This window comes from Triticum aestivum, chromosome 2B (genome assembly GCF_018294505.1).
Source record: "Triticum aestivum cultivar Chinese Spring chromosome 2B, IWGSC CS RefSeq v2.1, whole genome shotgun sequence".
In the NCBI taxonomy this organism is placed as follows: Eukaryota; Viridiplantae; Streptophyta; class Magnoliopsida; order Poales; family Poaceae; genus Triticum; species Triticum aestivum.
The window spans coordinates 370,809,562-370,825,912 of record NC_057798.1 but is presented as its reverse complement, the minus strand read 5'-3'; the positions used below and the strand labels follow the sequence as shown (position 1 = coordinate 370,825,912).

Genomic DNA, 16,351 nt, shown 5'->3' with positions numbered 1-16,351 from the left:
CAGCAGGGCACCTCAGGTACCTGTCTATAGTTTCCTGTCTTGAAGGGGGGCGACGCAGCTATTTTCTTTAACAACACGTCATTCAACGAAGTGTTTTCGTTATTTGGTCATCACTAAAAAGTTTCTAGTGATAAAGTGAGCCTATTATATTAAGTTTAGAGGATTCTCCTAACGTGATGAGTTTAGTTTCTCACTTTTAAAGATCACTGGTGGCAATGGTACTTCCTTTTATGCAACAACTCCTGTATGTACCATTTGGTAATTGGAGTTTGATAAGACCATGGATCCTTATATACAAAACATACTTGGCCAACTAAGGCCCTGCAGTCCAATGTCCGATATATTATCGTCAGCTGAGGAGGTGTTTGGCAAGGGTGTGACCGTTGTTTTTGGGACAATGTTCAAGCAGGAGGCCATGAATCTGTCTAGTCTCGCCATGGGGGGTGAGTTTATCTCATTGCTCCTTCCTGGTGTAAAGCCGATCACTGAGGTTTATGTCTATCAAACCGAGCTCTTGAACCCAATGTTTGGAACATCAACGTCCCTCTCCAGTCGTAATCAGGATTTGATCTATCATGAAGTTTTAGCGCCACATAAGATCCACGGCATGTTATCTGTCGGTGCAGCGGCTTTGAGTTGTCGGAAAAAAAGCCAGGAGCTTAAGTAATTCCTCAGTTTAGTATAGGGTGTCCAGGGAGAGCTGCTGAAGGGAAGGTGGGCGAACCCACACGAGTGAAAACCCTACTTTATTAGTCATCAATGCGATTTCTCGCACTTTTTGATACCTCCGAGGGGGTACACTTTAAAGGCATGCAAAACGTGCCTTACAGTCATGTTGGACGAGGCTAGGCGGTGAATGCAACGCTGGGAAGTTTTGTCCCGGTTCGAGAGGTTGAGCGAGCCAACCAATTCGATGTTTTGAATGGCCAAAGAATAGGTGTTTACTCCTCTTACCAATTGAGGTTTCGCACAACTTTTTGACTAGGGCTTCAGAAAGGTTGTAGTTTCACGAGGAGCCCATAAAGCGACTTGTTTTACCTATGGGATGTGAAGATTGGCTCTGTACCTGACACGGATTGATTTAAGAACAGTGATGAAAGAAATCAATTTATGAGAGACCATATTTCTGTTGTTTCGGTACAACTCAAGATCAGTTAAGGAAATAGGGAATAACAATAGTGAAAAGAATAGAAATAGCATGACCCTTGCTTGGGACTTCTTTCTTCTATCTCTATAGAGATGACCAGGAAGCAAATGAGAAAGGGACTTCTTTTTTACTACGGTCAAACTATGATCAAACTCTCTAATCTTACTTCCGTGTGAAAGACCGTCCTAGGCGTGAGTACAAATGTGTCGAGGCGTTCTAAGTGCCGTAGACGAATGCTTCTTGGCGGAATAAATGGTATGACACGACCTCTTTTTGCTCCATATAAACGAATTTGAAAAAGGAAGAAGGCTTTAGCTCCCTTCCATTGTCTTGGGTCGAAGATCAAGCGTGAACTTCTCCCTCATCTAAGGTTGGGTTGTGGATAACAGACTTCCCCTTGGGCCGGATCTTCCCAAGTATAACACGATCCATGAGCGATATCAATGCAGTGACAGTCCTTACTATTGAGTCCTGTGCTGGTAAGATGACAACGCTCTAAAAGGTTTGTTTAAGAAAGCAATCATATCCCGTCCCCAAGTGCGGTATGGACCCCAAAGAGTTATATAAGTAGGAAAATGGGAAGAATTGAGGCACCTACAGAAGTAATGGGTCAGCTTATGATTTTAGGCATGGTTACTGGAGGGATCGTCCCTACCTATCTGCGCAAGATCGGATCAGTATGGTTTTGAGAGGAAGGCTGGTGGCATACGAAGAGAGGGCGACAGAACATCTGCATTCCCTTTCTTTGATTGAGAGAAGGATAAAGCAGAAAAAAAGACTTGACTGAAATTCCATTCGCTTTTTTTCCTTCCTGAGATATGGAATGTCATTAAATTAAGTAGATGAGATGCCAAATATAGGCAGGAGTTATTTCGCCAAGCAAAGCTTTGTGTTCTGAAGGTAAAGAAAGACGGTAAAGCCCATTAAAAAGAGTGCCACGCAGAAGCACCTCCTGTGTCACTCGATCCAAACCCGACACATCTTTCTTTCTATACGAAATGAGTTCGACCTTTTTTTCAAAATAGAAACAGAAAAGAAATTTAGGAATAGTGCGGGTGCGACGGAACGAATCAAGTGAAACGAGTCCCCCTTATGACATTTTTTCATCCAAGCAAGGGCGCGTTGCATGGGATTCATCAACAAAGGGATAGGGATAAGGGGCCGCACGTCCAAGACAGCCTTTCATCTCAGTGCGCCATGGAACCCCCATCTTCCAATTCCTCTTACAGAGATCGTTGACTCACTTGCCTTATTTTGAGGAGACTTCCAAGCCAAAACAAGACAATGGGCAGTCACCAGATCTTCTTTATGGAGGTGGGACCGGGGACCTCCTCAGCAAGATCGCTGTACAGAATGCTTGCGCACAGTGGCCACACACACTTCTCCCTGACCTCCAAAAGCTCCCTATGACCCTTTGTACGGAGCATTCAAAGTTCCTCACGCTGTCAAGCAAGACTTTGATCTCGATTTGGGAGAGCAAACACAGCTTCGCCATCCAGCCAAGTATCTTTATTGAATTGTGACCCTATCTAGCGCTTAAAAATCTTTCTTCTTTCTCCGTCACTAGATTCCGGTTAAAACGCTTGGTCCACCCATGCTTTTCCTCTCCATTTTTCATATGGAAAGGGAAAGCAGTGCCAACTTATTGGAATTCTGCATGGCATATTTCCCAACCTTCATTCCTGCTATTCCAGGCTCTAGTGCTCAGTCATAAACCTATTGCCCGCTCCGCTTTCCCATTCCTATTGCTTTCGGTATCTGAATCTTCCTGAATTCAAGTAGAGAATACCAGGGCTTTCTTCTTCTTTGATTTTCCTTGGGGATAAAAAAATGGATTTCCGACATAGCACCTGCGGCATTAGGATTCTAAGATTTAGGAGGGGAAGGCTGAGGAGAGGGATCACATGCATTGAAGCAATCTCAAGATTCAGAAACGATCAAAATAATGGTACGGGGAGAAGAAAGAGAGGAGAGTCACGAAAATAGGGTAAACGCAAAGAGACGATGAAAAGCAATCAGAGAGGAGAGGGAAGAATGACAATGGAAATCATAAAGCTCAGCGAGGAGCACATTACTCTGAATAATAATGGAGAGGGACATTAAAGGGGAAAACTGAGCAAAGAGATATAAAAATATATTCGAAAAGCTTTTCACTTCTACTTCGTTTTCTTGTTTAGATTCATTACTTCAGTGATTGAACATGGGCAGATACCTATAAGGACCCCATTTGATTGACCTTCGCCCTTTTATATCCCTCGTTAAGATATGTTATCCGGACCAACTCCCACGTAGAAAACCAAGAGCAGTGAGTTACAAAACCAAGAGCAGTTAGAATCGCGTAGCTGCGTGCCCCTTTTTCTGACTAGCTTCTTGTGAAAAGCATTTCAGGCACGAGCACACCTGATGAACTCAGAAACCTACTATGGAATCAATCAACCCATCGCACCCGAGTGCTCTGCTCTCCAAGCTCTGCGCAGGTGTTTTTACATTAAAATCCCCGAATGATTTTATGCTATCAAAGTAGGTGGATTGGTCTGTGGTGCTCACTAAACCTGCTATTGGACGGGATTAGACATAGGTCTTAGATGATCTCGATCTTGAAGAAAGCATAACTAATGTCATTTTAAGAGAAATATGGCACTATGGATTGAAGGTAGCTTTTTCTCCATATGGGAAATCAAAACTTCATTTGATTGAGCACTATAGGTTAAGTTGGTTGGTTAGTGTATCACGACCGGGGACACCTGGCACTGACTCATTCCTGTACGGATACAGTAACGATCATAGCGATCTCCTCTGGTACCTACTGGTACGTCAAGATCCAATTGGTCATGAACATCGTAAGGTGCTGCTCTTCGCGAACCCCAGCATACCCCAGGTTGGGATGGGTAGGCCCACCACTTCACTTTTGCACTTTCACTTTGGCCCGGGCCAAGTCAGTGGGGGGACCCTATAGGGCTCCTTCCCCCCCAAAACAAACTATACATGGGAGTTTCCCTTCATACGGCTCAAATCATTCTCAGATGCCCCAAGAGGCATCTTTCCTTATGATCTGGTGGTTCACACGCGCGCAAACAAGCACCGGCCGCAACAGCAAGGATCTATGACCAATAGAGTCAGCCACAGAGCGTCATACTTCTTTATCTTGTGATGGTTGAGGAGTTTCTTTCTCAGAGGGTGCGGGACGCTTGCGGAGTCTGTGCCTTCCGTACCACCATAGGTCGTTCTTGGGCAGATCCCGCTCCTAAACATAAGGGAGGGATAGGGGGAAAGGGGGCCTAAAAATCATATAAATAGGGTTGTAGAAAGACCACTTTCATTCGACGTTCCGGGCTGCCCGATTCGATCGACGAATTTGGCAAGCTGATCCGCTTTGATCCAGGAGAAAGCCCAGTCAGCCACCTTTTCGGTGCAGGTCACGTGACCTACAACTCGGCCTTCGCTTTTTGAGACTTCCTCTACCCACATCTCTATGTGCCCGCAACACTTTCATATGGAGAAAGATGGGCTTACCATGTTCCATCAATAGCACCTAACCTATGCCGATTTTGGCGGACCGTGCTCCACCCCGGTGAACTCATGCGGTTCCGACGTGCCCAGAGGCCAGAGGCGAATCCGTTCATGGTCCGTAGGACCAACACCATTCGAAGGTTGATGGCCCTCCCCGCCTAGAATAGGAATCTTTGACTGGGCTTACACACATTCACTCACTTACGCTATCCCTCCTCAGCTCACCCTAGCCCCGGGTACGTCGTCTCCAAGGCTTCACACAAAATCTTCACTGACAACATATGCATGCTTTTGTAGGGTCAGGCAGAACTGTTGTTGCCGGATGGGAACTTCCCCCATATTGCTATCAATGTCTTCATGTCGCACGACCTCTTAACATTACACCACTGAATCCCCAATCCTTTGCTTGCTGTGCAGTGATAGTACCAATATCCACTAATCGTTGTTTCCTGATACGGTTGTCGGTTGACATCTCTTCTAATTCATCGATACGAGAAGCAAATTGTTGCGTGGAGGAATCAATATATCGACATAAGCCAAGAGGCAGATCTTCTGTGTCATGGGTATGCATGATTTCCCCTGAGTTTCCTTGAGTGGTTTTATGTTAATTAGTCATTGTAATACAGTTCTGTCGGTTTTATATCCTATCTTACTGTAATGTGTGTCAACTCAACGGTGAATTTTATGTGGCATTACATAATAGGTTGTACTTTACATAACTATATATAATCAAAGTTTTTTAAACATAACTATATCACTTAATAATATGGTTCGATGGTAAAATAATTACATTTTACTTCAATGGATACAGAAAGATAAAAAGATATGCATAAAATTTTGGGGGTTATAGTAGAAACCATTCGGAATTATAAAAAGATATTGACTTGGCCATTCAATCTTGTGAACTAATCGAGACCGAAATTGGATAAAGAGATACAAAAGGAGAGGAATACGAATCAGTACGGAGAAGCATGTGCCCATCACTCCTACAATGGCACCAAAGATGAAGTAGAGAGTCCCAATATCCTTGTGGTTAGTAGAGAAGAGCCATCGAACCATATTTGTCATTTTTAATTTTAGAAATGAAAACTTTCCTTATCAAAGAGGGGCCGGGGGGCTGGAAGAGAAAAGAATCAGAATTACTGAGCTACCCGCTCTTTTTTTTTCTAATTCCCTTCTAAGATCCTCTGACTTAAACAAGTCGAGAGCATGCTCGTGCTCAGCTCTTTCGAGACTTTCCTTGTTCTTGGGGATTTCTTCCCACCGGATCCTCTGTTCCACTTCCAGGCACCTCCTTGCGGAGCTTTCCGCCTCAAGGAGAACCTGGTTGTGGGAAACGGCATTTCGAAAGAAAATGGATCCTCCCTCATTCTCCCGCAGATCTTGATAAGATGCTGGGAGAACAGTGAAAGAATCAGTTGCGTGAATATGGTCCAGATAGGAACGAAGCGCTTCATCGACCAAGTAGGGCTCGATCGGTAGATAAGGCCCTACTCTTTGATAAAGCGCCACAAATTCCTTACGGGGCTGGCTCACAATACAACAATTATCGCTACTGATTCCAGATAGAATGTTGATACCGGTGGAAAAGCACTTCTTTCTATGTATAGGGCAGTGAACTAAAAAAAGTGTCCTTTCTTGATACATAACATTGTATAAGTCAACCCAAGTCGCTTCTTCATCTCTGGGAATCCGGTAAGGTACTTTTGGAACACCAATGGGCATATTAGATTAATATTATTATATTTCAGTAAGAAAACTACACTTTAATATATAAACATAAGAATGGAAGAGAAAGAAAGAACCTGAGAAGAGCTTAGTTGGAACTCTTTACCGGGATCATAGGGGCTATGCTCCCCTCTCTCTGTCTCAGTCCCAGCCAACAGCATAGCAACACCTACTCTTCCTTCTGATGCAGCCTTCCTGGATCCATAATTTGGCTTCCTCGTTTATTGATTGCTTGCAATCGCCACAACACCATTGAGTGAGCGTCATAGAATCCTCAAGGCGTGAAGTAGAAGTTCATCTAACCTTGATTGTGTGTGTTCGTGCCCACTCCAATAGAGCATTTGGCCTTGTGAGCTTTGACTACGAAAGCTACCTATGTCAATCAGTATAGCCACTAGAGGGATTGGAACAGGTATATTCCTTCTCAGACAGTACTTTAAACATGGTTCACAAGGTGGATTTTCTATCTATTAGTTGACTGCGGAGCTTCCTCATCCCGACCTATCTATATGTGAAAAGCTCTCCGCCAGAATCTTCGTAGTAGTAAGTCGTGGGTTACAAGCTGTCCCTTCCTCAAACCACCCCGCAATAGATATAGGGTTTACCAACCTTAGGCATGGACATAGACACCAGATCATTTTGATCGAGGACCCATTTTTGGAATAAAAAGGATAGAGACCAGACGTAGTCCAATCGAAAGGTCGTGCTTTAGAGAAAGACTTGTGTTCTATAGGAACAATTGCCTATGTTCACCTGGCTGCCCTGCCTGTCGCAGAACCACTGTGAAGCATCCATTCTATTCAATTAGAAATAGCATCTATAACTAGTAGTAGACTGTTGCTTTGAGGTCTCACAGGTCCTGCTTAAGCGAAAATGTAGTTGTGGAAGTAGTCTTGCCCACTTTGCCTTACGCTCATAGAGATCTATAAGTATCCCTCTTGTCTAAGTAGGCAAGGACGCTCGGCCCAGTACTAAACTTTAGCATTAAAGCCAGAGTCCTTATTTTCATGAATGTTCAAGAAGAAGAGAATCCCTAAGTTAGAATTGAATGCCATCCCATTTCCTAAAGAAAGAGATTTCCAATATACGTGAATCACGAAAGAACCAATGATGTAACTTGCTTCATCCGGCATTCTAAGTAATCAATGAGATTTTCTTCCTCGAGAACAAAAAGCTACACTGGGAGAGCCTTGTTTACTAATATGTTACTAAAAGACCAGAGGTGATGGCCTCTGAATTGCAGGGTATGGAAAGTGGGTGTTAATCAACAAGATTATCTACATTTGCGGAAACCACTACTGGAATAAAGTTAGATCTTTATTTCATTTCAAGGAAAAGTTTCAGGGTTTAGCCACCACTCAGAAAGTAGTGAAATATAAAACTAACTCTAGGCGAAAGTGCATGGAGGATCTGTGATTCCTCCTACCTTATGAGCCCTTACGAAATGCCATTTTGAATGATGGACAAATCATGGGTGTCGGCGGTCTAGTCAGAGCATTTTGGAGCGCCTGAGCGGGCAAAGTAGGTTGACCCGTCCCGAGGGGGAGGGAACAAACGGGCAATTGAACACCATAGGGCACAAACGAATCGCCAGTAACGACCTGTATATATCAGGCAAGAGGTGCAACTCTGACCCGGAATCTTGCGTGATTGTTGGTCACCTTACCAATAATCTTCTTAATGTTGGAGAAAATGAGGATCATTGAAAAGGAGTCAGCTGTCTGCGCGAGTCACCTTCCTTAGGCTCCGAGTCACCTTCTTCTAAGCTCCGCTGGACGACACGGCATTCTCGTTCTATAGGCCGGCCGTACTTGTGATGGTTCCCCTCGATCCAACAAATCCACTTAGGTCTACGTTGCCGCGATATTGTTCTATGGAAGATGGTGGGCTGCTTTTTAGAAGTTCGGCCCAGTTTTTCATTAAAAAAATCAAAAAGGGGGGAGGGATTGACCTTTCTAACGCATATTCTGTCGTACCGGCATTGCCCCACTGATTTGTTTTCGATCAGAGCATCAAGCAGCGCAACCCGGTTCTACTTGACTAAGCCCCGTGCTCGTCCATTGCAAGAGTGATGGGTACATGCTTCTCCGTACTGATTCGTATGGAATTAGCCGACCCGGCGATCAAATTCTTGGTGGGAATCATCAACTTTATATATCCCTACCCGCGATATATAAGTCAAAATATATCAACAACAACATTATAATGACTGGTTCGGATAGCATGAGTCTCTAGTTAAATGTAATGGTAGATGTTGTATTCGTAATTATGACTAAAGGAAAAGCCAGTTTCAGGAATTTGTGGCGCTTTATCAAAGAGTAGGGCCTTATCTACCAATCGAGCCCTACTTGGTCGATGAAGCGCTTCCTTCCTATCTGGACCATATTCATGCAACTGATTCTTTCACTGTTCTCCAAGTGTCTGATCAAGATCTGCGGGAGAATGAGGGAGGATCCGTTTTCTTTCAAAATGTTGTTTCCCACAACTGGGATCTCCTTGAGGCGGAAAGCTCCGCAAGGAGGTGCCTGGAAGTGGAACAGAGGATCCGGTGGGAAGAAATCCCCAAGAGCAAGGCAAGTCTCGAAAGAGCTGAGCACGAGCATGCTCTCGACTTGTTTAAGTCGGAGGATTTTAGAAGGGAATTAGAAAAAAAATGGGGTAGCTCATTAATTCTGATTCTTTTCTCTTCCAGCCCCCCGGCCCCTCTTTGATAAGGAAAGTTTTCATTTCTAAAATTAAAAATGACAAATATGGTTCGATGGCTCTTCTCTACTAACCACAAGGATATTGGGACTCTCTATTTCATCTTAGGTGCCATTGCAGGAGTGATGGGCACATGCTTCTCCGTACTGATTTGTATGGAATTAGCCCAACCCGGCGATCAAAATCTTGGTGGGAATCATCAACTTTATAATGTTTTAATAACGGCTCACGGTTTTTTAATGATCTTTTTTATGGTTATGCCGGCGATGATAGGTGGATTTGGTAATTGGTTTGTTCCGATTCTGATAGGTGCACCTGACATGGCATTTCCACGATTAAATAATATATCATTCTGGTTGTTGCCACCAAGTCTCTTGCTCCTATTAAGCTCAGCCTTAGTAGAAGTGGGCAGCGGCACTGGGTGGACAGTCTATCCGCCCTTAAGTGGTATTACCAGCCATTCTGGAGGAGCAGTTGATTTAGCAATTTTTAGTCTTCATCTATCAGGTATTTCATCAATTTTAGGTTCTATCAATTTTATAACATCTATCGATTCTGCTATCGGGAAAGTCTGGCAAGGGAAATATCTGGCTGAGGAATTAGAGGAACTTTGGTAGCACTCGGGGACGGAATCAATCAAAGAACTTAAGAAATTGCCCATACCGACAGCAGCTCCCGCTTTAGAAAAAACCCTATCTCATCAGGCAGGTATACCTGACCCTTTTTTAGCTAGTTTCAGGAAAGCGGTAAGTTAAGTAAGTCAAGCCCTTCTAAGCGAAGAATAGCACAGAGAAATGGGCAATTGAAGCGTCTTTCTGTCTATCGACGGCAGAGTCTATTGATCCTCCACAATCCGGTAATGCTTTTTCTCAATTCAATGCGGAGCGATATCAATGTACTACATTTCCTTTATCTCAATTCAAGTCAAGGCAGGCTATCTTTGTTATCAAGAAACAAAGCTGTCTCTAGTGATTGATCCGTTTGCTCTCGCCCTTCGGCTTTGTGGTCACTCAAGGTCCTTGGATTTCGTGCTCAATCTAGTTGGAGCAAAAGTCCCTGTGGATAGAATAAAAACCATTTTTATCTGGGAAGAGCGCCTTTGGAAACCCACTGCTAAAGCCGAATAGGCAGTTAAAGCTGGAATGATGGGGGGCAATCCTGCAGTATGGCTTTAGTGCATAGATTCTCAGGCAGGCTCATCGACTGGTGGAGGAGGGACACTTTACTTATTATCAGAATAGAAAAGAGCTGTATGTATACTTTAGGAAGGGGGATCAAACTAGTTATGTTGACAGACATGAACTCCTATAGAAGCAGATGTTCGAGGTCTGGTCCAAAGATACCATGCTTGCTTAAGCCAATCCATAGGTTCAAGCGAAAGAACACTTATTCACAGCAATATCTAGACCTGATGAAGATGACTGCTAGTCAAATACCTAAATCCTTTTGAATTCATTAGTAAACTCTTTTAAGAGTCATTAAAAACGAGCAACACCACGTAGGGCAGCGTCCACGCGAACTAGCCTCTTCCTTAGCAAGTCAGTGGGAGAACGCCATCGGTCAAGAGAAATGGAATCCGTTGTTAAGTGGGTACCGGACCCGGTAGAATTGGCATCACTTCCTTCACTCCACAGAGGACTCGGGATAAGATCGTTCCCAAGCAGAAGGAAAAGCTTTCGAACTAGGAGTCAGAACGAACTCATGAAGCTATCCTTCTTCTATTGCTACTTTCAGAGAGAGAGAATAGGTCGTACGAAAGGGGACCCACCTTGAGAAGGGTGTCCCATTGCGGAGTAGTTAAACGAGTATTTTGGTATACCACTTGTGCACCTAAACCTATGCTTAAGCTTACTAGAACTTCAACCTCAAGTTCATTAACATCAATGCGTCTCATCTTCTTGAACCTATTCTATGGATAAATGGGCACCATCTGTCTCCTAAGGGCAACTATCCATCCCTTTTTCTTTCAAGAATGCGGGTACCGTAGTAGCAAAGCAAGTGAAATATGCCAAAGGGAACCGCTCGGATATAGACGGCAAGGAAAAACGTCGGCTAAAGAACAGAACTATTCTATTGTATTGATGGCCCCGAAAGAAAGTGGATCTGTGAGTGGAGGCCATCCATCCCTTTCTGATGAAACCTTTGTTGCCCTAGCTTGAATTGAAGGTTTGGCTAAGGATGGGGATCCGGTGTCTTCATCTATACCATCAGAGAAGAAGGCTTGCCAAGAATGGACGAAGGTATGATTCTAGGAAATCTAGATTTGAAAGAAGGAAGCACCCGAGGAGCAATCAAACGGACATTTCTACGAGTGAACTCGCTAAAGCTGAAGATCCACCATCCAATTTAGGCATTAGGCAGAACTCTCTCAATCCAGGAACTAGCTCCTATCTCGATGATTCCATTTCTCTTTTTCAGAGTTAGCTTCTTTCCTATGGTAAAGAGTACTCTTGTTTCCTAGTCGAGGGATAATCAAGTCATTTCGAAAGGGGATTTATCCGTTCCCCTAGCCATCGAGCAACTGCGAGAAACACCGCGCCCGTGCCCCCGTCGCTCGCCGGAGCAGCCGTGCGTGGCGTACCAATTTTTTATCTGGTGGATCTTGTCTGTTCTTTCGAAAGTGTTTCTACAAACGAGTGAGGTAAACCCATCTCGGTCGAATAATTCGTATCTTTAGACCATTCAGAGCCGTTTGCATTAAGTGTTGGGATTTAGTTTGTTGTCATTACCCTCAACTTCATTGCCGTCCACCTCTTGCCGTGTTATTGGCTAGAGAAAGACAACCGATTGTACTACTACAGTGTTGAGTACCCCAGTTGCTCCGCGGGTGATTATGCCCTAAATTCTCAGGAGTGGTGGAACGGATTGCTCCTATCTAGGGTTTCCTAGCTTGCTTTCCTAGATTTAGCTTTATCTATCTTTCCGAGATGACCAACTGCTCTTTCTTGCCAATCTACTTTAGATTTATTAATACTTTCATTGCGGGACCTATCCCCGAACAACCATTGCTTTTCTTCCGCGGTTTCTTTAGTTTCTTCTTGATTTGATTGAAGTTTAGGGAATTGGATGGACTGGTGTCTTTGGATATTATCCGTCCTACTTATGATCTTCCAATTGAACACACTAGTATTTTATGGATTCTTTCCCCGGTAGTGTAGTCATCTCCAAAAGGGATGATACATATTTATCTGTCCTAGGATGCGCCGTTCGTGATAAGCTTATCCGCTTCCTTTCGCCGGTAGTGTGAATCTTCTCGAAAGCGCACAACATAGTCCAGTCAGTGTAGCCAGGGCATCATGAACGGATTCCTCAAGAGGAAGGTAGGGCCATATCTATCCAAGAAGAAAGACCTGGTAAACAATTATGCTACTTGACCAATGGATAAAGTATAGATCTCATGGCTGGCTACTATTCAACCCTGGCATTGGGGATCAGGAACGGGGTAAAGTACGGACTTTGGCTAAGGATGGGGATCCGGTTGTGCCGTGCCGGCCCCGGGAATCGGCGAACTACGCTACACAGTCAGATACCTAAGCGAACAGATAAGGGAAAGCCCGCTATATTATATATAGTAATCACCTGCTAAAAGGAAAGCCTGACCGATAATAATAATAGGTCTATGCGCCGAACAAGCAACGGTATATTAGAGATAGTAAGGAGTTGTATACACGGGGGTATGCATTCATGTCACGCTTTCTGTGTGATAAGAGGTTGCTAGCTAGCAAGTATAGAAACAGGAGATATGCGTAGTTAACAGAAGCAAGGGAATATGCGTGAGTTGATTTGAGAGTTTTTTTAGTTGCCATCGAAAAAGCAATTTCATCTCAAGGGAAAATGCATTGCATTTTCAAGGGATTGCCAAGCTAGGCTAGGGATCGTCTGCGGGTATCAGCAATATCGTATTTATCTCTTCTAATCTAGATCCCACTTCCCTCCACTTCTTGCCTCACGCCCGTCCTGACTCCACATTAACAACTGTCCTTCCACCCAATTCCCCGCACCCTTGCATCACATCTCCAACCCCTGCCTCCACGGGATCTTCCACAATCGTACCCCTCACCTCAGAGAAGCGAATGCCTCTCGTAATTGATTGAAAAGTTCTCGCCTCTAGTTCCGGCAGATGCTTGCCATGTACCATCCGTGGAGGAAGTAGTGGGTTATTGGAAGTATAGGATTATTTCTCAAGTGTCACCAAGGATACACCCCACTTACTAAATAGGCCTGTGGATGCGGCAGCTGGCTCTATGCGATGAAAGCAATGGGAAATGAGATTCTAGGTTTGATTACTGGTACATACAAGCTCAAAGCTAGCGAGGCAAAATGGGTCAAAAAGTAGGTTCTATTCCTGCCTGATGCACTGCCTCTTAAAGACAGAAACAGAGGAGGGAAAGAAGGTAGTATAGGGAACTTGCTTTTGGATTCTTATCGAAAGTGAATCCCTCTAACACTTCTGTTAGTGTTTTATGAGAAAATCTTTTATAGACACAACAAGTGTGAAAATCCTTAGTCACTAGGCAAGAAAGCTCGATGGGAACAAAAAGGATACAATTAGTTCATAATCAAAAAATGTACAATTTCAAAGGAAAGAAGGAATGGCAAGTTTCCCTCCATTGAACATCAATCAATCTAGAAATAGGTAAAGGAAGGCGTATCAAAGGGGTATTTTGCTTTTTCCTATTCACTTCCGTGGGGTTCTAAATTGAAAACATGAACACAAATGAAATCATATTGAAATTACATAAAAAAAGAAAAGGGAGGAGTAGCTCTTGGTTTAAAGAAAAGGGAGGAGATGGATCGAATTCAGTCTTTTTCCTTTCTTTGATGATCTTCAACACATCTATTTGAATTCCCTGCGAGTGAAGGATTTCTCCATAACTTGATCTGGAGTTATAATATATTATGTATCCATTGAAGAAAGATATTAACCTGTTCGTTTACTCTCAAGGATAATGTTATTAATCAGAATTCTTAATCAACGGTGAATGTAATTCACTTATATCTGGTTATTATATCCTTCGTATTATTATTCATTAAAAAGCTATTACATTTAACCTATTATTAGTTAATAGAGCATTTTGCCTTTTGATCAGTGATTAGTCGTTCAAATTCGATGAAGAGTACTGCCTTGGAGGGCTAGGGGTTGTAGGGGAAGAACCAACTTTTTGTAGGTAGCAAAACATCTCACTCAGTAACTAAATTAGAGTTCGATCTTTTACGTTTGTGTTGTCTTTTTGCATTTTTGTTTCGATCCGACATCAGATCTGAGTTATTGTTCACTGACTATATCTTAGACCATTGCGATCTCTTTCTTTCACTTGTAAACCAATGTGATCATGACATTGTAGGTGCTTGCGATGAGATGGATGCGACTTGCCTCATAAGTAATGGGTGGCATAGCCCGTAGCAGAAGTCCCCTTTTTTTATCCATTTCTTTATTACCCCAGAGGGGCCCACCCTGGTGGGACCGAGAGAAAGAAAGGACGGGGGGCGACCATGCATGGCACTTCTCGACTGTGTCTCCGAGGGATAGTTGAACGAGCGACTCATGAATGCTGCCGGGTCGGACGAGCCAATAACTCGAACGCGTTCGGTCAGTTTTTTGAGCAAGAATCACAGCGTTACCTTACCTTCACCATGATACGGACTCCAAGTTCTTATGGCAGAGCACGAGGAGTTTCCTTTAATATGATGATGAGAATGGAAACCAGAAGCACGACTGGGTCTTCATAGTCCGAGATCATACTTATATATCAGTCACAGTAACGTAAGCATGAGACCTTTTGGTAGTACCGGTGAACCAGATGGCCGCGGCGAGGGAATCTGGGACAGAGGACTCGTAATATCTCTATAGATCTGGCAAAAGCGAAAGACCCCTAACGTCAGGGGCCGACCACTGAGCTCACTCAGGCCCCGCTGGGCGGGCCAGAGTGGGTGCGAGCTGGAATTGCCATAGCTTATGGTTAGAGCAATAGGAAAGGGCCTAGTAGAGAGAACAGTCAGGATAACAAGCGTGGATCCCACTTGGCAGGCGGCAGGAGCAGCGGGCAAGTGCTTGCTTGGTAGGCCAACAGCCGTGTGAACCGGGCGGGGCACTCCACGAAAGGGGGGCACACTGAGCAAGTACGCAAAATTGGCCCTGCGGAGCTTTCAAAAAGAAAAGCAAGGACCACTACGGGAGGTCGAACCACGGACCGGAGGTAGTAGAACATGATCCGCACCGGTCAATATTGGATCAAACAATAGGGGACCGTAGCACTGACCTTTTTTTTCAAGACAATAGGTACTGTTCCCTACCGAGACAAGGGACACTCTCAACGGATCCTCCACGCGCTGGGCATACCATAGTTCTTCCGTGCGTCTTTATCGTGGTGGAAACAGAACAAGAGGGAAAGACCCGGCCGACTCGCCCAGGGCTCGAGGGCGAGCCATACGAGAGTGAGTCGAATTCTGTTTACGTTCTTGGTTTGGGTTCGGGCCCCTCTCGATCTTTTGCGTATAAGGGAAGGGGGAAGGAGTCTAAATCTATGGACATTAATGAACCACCATTGATGGACGTTGCACATGACACGAGAAATTCGACTCGACGGTCCGGTGCTAATAGAAGTCGCTTACTCTCCATCTAGCGAAGGAGCCAGATCCTTAAAGTAAAGTATCTATCAGCCTAGTGTACCAACCACGTGGTACGACGGGCACTCAAAGACCTGGCGAATGAGGGCCCACCCCACCCAAGAGCGCTTATGTCATATGGGAACTCTCGGCTGGAAACAATCCTTATGGTTTTTATATCCGGTTAGAATAATAAGAAAGAATCAAAGTCCAGGTTGGTTGGTGAGCCTAGTGATAGGAGACTATCTAGCTTGGTTCGGAGAGCACTTGTTGGGTTTCAGATTCATTTTTTGCTAAATGTTACGGCCTAAATGCTGAACTATTGACCCTACTTGTTCGGATGGGTGTTCACCCCAAAGTGTTCCCGGACTCCATGCATACATCCGTAAGTAACTTAGTGCAACATGGCAAATTTCATTGAGAGGAATCAGCAAAGAAAAGAAATCTTCTCCGGGTGGCTTTTTCTTGTGCCGATTCTTCTTGTATCAAAATAAGAATCCTTTTTCTTCCTAATTCGTCAAAGATTACTAATTCTTCTTTATTCGGGTCTGTCTCTTGGACCTCTTTTTCTTTTGCTTAGGTTTAGCCGAGGTAGTGGACAAACAGAGGGGAAGAAAATATGGCGGGGGACAAATTTCTTGTGATTGTGAGCAAATA

General features: G+C 44.1%; 1 long non-coding RNA gene across 1 annotated transcript; it reads left to right on the top strand.

Moving 5' to 3' along the window:
* The first annotated feature begins 4,345 nt into the window (after positions 1-4,345).
* On the top strand, positions 4,346-16,129 carry LOC123044958 (uncharacterized). Its single transcript, XR_006420822.1, has 3 exons — positions 4,346-4,355; positions 7,793-7,797; positions 15,594-16,129. It is a non-coding gene; the product is annotated as an uncharacterized lncRNA (long non-coding RNA).
* Positions 16,130-16,351: the final 222 nt, after the last annotated feature.